The following is a 3,717-nucleotide window of genomic DNA, read 5'->3' on the forward strand; positions in this document are numbered from 1 at the left end:
TCTGTTGGTGCTTGACGTGTATTTTTATTTTGATGGTACGATTGGCCATTTCAAGATTGCAGTTTTCATTGTCTTAATTCAATTATTTGAACATTTTGTATTTAATGTAATACTCTTGCACTCCAGAGCTAGCCACGCCTCTAGCCAAGCTGTTCCAGTAAAGCTACAACACTGGCATCTACCCAACAATGTGGGAGAACTGCCTAGGAATGTCCTGTCCACAAAAAGCAGGACAAATTCAAACCGGCCAATTACCACCCCATCAGTCTACTCTCGATCATCAGCAAAGTAATAGAAGGTGTTGTTGACTGCTATCAATCAGCACAGACCAATAACCTGCTCACTGATGCTCAGTTTAGGTTCCACCAGGACTGCTCGGGGCCCAGACCTCATTACAGCCTTGGTCCAAACATGGACAAAAGAGCTGAATTCCAGAGCTGCCTGAGGGGCACCTTTTTTTTTTTGGCGGCGGCGGGGTGGGGGGGGGGGGCTGAGGTTACCTTAATCATATGTGGAAAATTATAAAATTAAGCCTGCCCTTGACATCAAGGCAGCAATTGACAGTGTGGCATCAAAGAGCCCAAGTAAAATTGAAGTCAGTGGGAATCAGGAGTCCTACCTAACACACAGGGTTGGGGTTGTTGGTCAATCATCTCAGCCTCTGTACATTGCTACAGGAATTCCTCAGGGCAGTGACCTAGGCCCAGCCATCTTGAGCTGCTTTTATCATTGACCTTCCCTCCATCATAACATCAGGAGTGGGGATGTTCGCTGATGATTGCACAGTGTTCCGTTCCATTTGCAACTCATAATGAAGCAGTCTATGCCTGAATGGAGCAAGACCTGGATGACATTCAGGCTTGAGCTAATAGGTGGCAAGTAACATTCATGCCAGGCAATGATTATCTCCAACAAGCAAGAGTCTAACCACCGCTCCTTGACATTCAATAGCATTATCATCGCTGAATTCTCACACCAACAGTCCAGATGTCACCATTGACCAACCACATAAATACTGTGGCCATAAGAGCAGGTCAGAGGCTTGGTATTCTGCAGCGAGTGTCTCCCCTCCTGACTCCCCAAAGCCTTTCCACCATCTACTCTCCACTTGCCTGGATGAGTGCAGGTCCAACAATACTGAAGAAACATGATACCATCCAGGACAAAGCAACCTGCTTGAGTGGCACCCCATCCACCACCTTAAACCTTCACTCCCTGCACTCCATACCATCTACAAGATGCATTGCAGCAACTTGCCAAGTCATCTTCGGCAGCACCTCCCACACCCATGGCCTCAATTTCCTAGAAGGGCAGCAGGCGCATGGGAACACTACCATCTCCAAGTCACACACCATCCTGACTTGGAAATATATTGCCATTTTTTCATCTCGCTGGATCAAAATCTTTGCAGTGACCAGGCTAGATAGTTGTATGGTACAGTCACATGGGATTGGGGATGGAGACAAAGAAAAGAGGCTATCAGCTGAAATGAAATGTGCTGTAATTCCTTCAAGACCCAGGAGCCATTTCTGTACTGGTCCCTTCAACTTGATTGCCTGAAATCTAGCGGTACAGTTGGTTTGTCAATGACTGGTGAGGTATGAAAAACATACAGTAGTAAATGGTATCAATAGATATTGATGACATTGTGTTGCTGGTGGCAGTGGACCTGGATTGAAATCAATCCTACACTGATGAATGGTACTTTGTTTCTTCCCCTCCTCCCCCCTCCCTGGCCCTTGCTGGCTGCATAGGCCTATTGTAGATCGTATTTGGGCAGTCTAAACCCAGTTCTTAGTAAATCTTGGACAGCAAACTCTTGTTCATAACTTGGCATATCTAATAATCTCACCGGGACCAAAATCTAAGTAGTGTGGGGAAACGGGTAAGCATAAATTTGCGTTGTTGCAGTGGATTACTGATAGTCATGTCACAACTTTCCAGTGTGCAGGAAGACAAGAAACTAATGTACTCCTGAATTTTTGACCTATTCAATGGACTTAGTCACAATAGCATCAACAATGACGCAAAGAAGCTGCTTTAAAAGAAATTGTTCTGTGATGTGGGTTTTGCTGGCAAAGGGATTGCCCTCGAAGATGGTGACAAACTGCCGCCTTGAACACCTGCAGTTTGTATGGTGAAGGTCCTTGTATAGTGCTGTTAGCGAGGGAGTTCCAGGATTTTGACTCGGCAACGATAAAGGAACAATATATTTCCAAGTCAGGATGGTGTGCAACTTACGGAGGGGAACTTACAGATGATGGCGTTCCCATGCTTCTGCTGCCTTTGTCCTTCGCGGTGGTGGAGGTCGTGGGTTTGGGAGGTGCTGTCGAAAAAGCCTTGGCAAGTTGCTGCAGTGCATCATGTAGATGGTGCACACTGCAGCCATAGTGCAGTGGTGGTGCAGGGAGTGAATGTTTAAGGTGGTGGATAGGGTGCTGATCAAGTGGGCTGATTTTTCCTGGATGGCATCGAGCTTCTTGTGTAGTAGCTACACTCATCCAGGCAAGTGGAGAGTAGATGGTAGAAAGGCTTTGGGGAGTTGGTAGGGGAGAGAATTGCTGCAGAATACCCACCATTGACCTGCTCTAGTATTTATGTGGCTGGTCCAGTTAAGTTTCTGGTCAATGGTGACTCCTAGGGTGTTGGGGGATTCAACTATGGTAATGCTGTTGAATGGCAAGGGGGGATGGTTAGACTATCGCTTGTTGGCACTTCTGACATGGCGGGAAATCCATTGATGAAGCAGCCGAGACACTGCCCTGAGGAACTCCTGCAGCGATGTGCTGGGGTTGAGATGATTGACCAACAACCACAACCATCTTCCTTTATGCTAGGTATAACTCCAGCTAGTGGAGAGTTTCCTTTCTCCCCCCCCTTCCTTATTCCCATTAACTTCAATTTTATTAAGGCTCCTTGATGCCATACTTGATCAAATGCTGCCTTGATGTCAAGGACAGTCTTTGTTTTATAATTTTCCTCAAAAGGTGCCCCCTCCGGCAGCTCTGGAATTCAGCTCTTTGTCTATGTTTAAACCAAGGCTATAATGCAGTCTGGAGCCGAGTGGCCCTGGTGGACCCTAAATGAGCATCATTGAGCAGGTTATTAGAAACATAGAAATTTAAAGTGCAAAAGGAGGCCATTTCGGCCCATCGAGTCTGTGCCAGCCGACAAAGAGCCACGTGGCCCTTGGTCAGCAGCTCTAAAGGTTACATATAAACCTATGAACAATGGTAGACAGGTTAAGAGCATCTGGCCCAACCAGTCCACCCCACACAACTGTGATACCCCACATATCGCAACATTTTACTCTCCACCTGGAGCCATGCAATCTGGGAGGGGCAAAAAAAACAGATTTAAAAACCCAGGCCAATTGGGGGAAATAAATCTGGGAAAATTCCTCTCCAACCCATCCAGGCAATAGTCCAGGAGACCACTTTGGCTGTATTAGATTCCCTGAAGTACTTACCATCGTATCTATGCCAGCCAACAAGAGGTTATCCGGTCTAATCCCACTTACCAGCTCCAGGTCCGTAACCGTGCAGGGGTTTTTGTTGAGTAAGTGCCGCTTGATAGAACTATCGACGACACCTTCCTTCACTTTTTGCTGATGAGTGAGAGTAGACTTTTGGAGTGGTAATTGGTTGGATTGAATTTGTCCTGCTTTTTGTGGACTGGTCATTCCTGGGCAGTTTTCCACATTGTTGGTTAGATGCT

Source organism: Pristiophorus japonicus, chromosome 15 (genome assembly GCF_044704955.1).
Source record: "Pristiophorus japonicus isolate sPriJap1 chromosome 15, sPriJap1.hap1, whole genome shotgun sequence".
Taxonomy (NCBI): Eukaryota; Metazoa; Chordata; class Chondrichthyes; family Pristiophoridae; genus Pristiophorus; species Pristiophorus japonicus.